Here is a 249-nt window from a genome sequence, read left to right on the forward strand (position 1 = left end):
GCAGAGTAGAGGGGCAGAATCACCTCCCTCAACCTGCTGGCCACGCTTCTTTTGACGCAGCCCAGGATACGATGCAGGACCAAGTGCAGGACCTTGCACTTGGCCTTGTTAAACCTCATGAGGTTCCCACAGGCCCACTTCTGGAGTTTGTCCAGGTCCCTCTGTATGGCATCCCATCCCTCTGGTGTGTCGACCACACCACTCAGCTTGGTGTCACCTGCAAACTTGCTGAGAGTGCACTCGATCCCA

The sequence above is a fragment of the Pygoscelis adeliae genome, unplaced genomic scaffold (genome assembly GCF_000699105.1).
Source record: "Pygoscelis adeliae isolate BGI_AS28 unplaced genomic scaffold, ASM69910v1 Scaffold194, whole genome shotgun sequence".
Taxonomy (NCBI): domain Eukaryota; kingdom Metazoa; phylum Chordata; class Aves; order Sphenisciformes; family Spheniscidae; genus Pygoscelis; species Pygoscelis adeliae.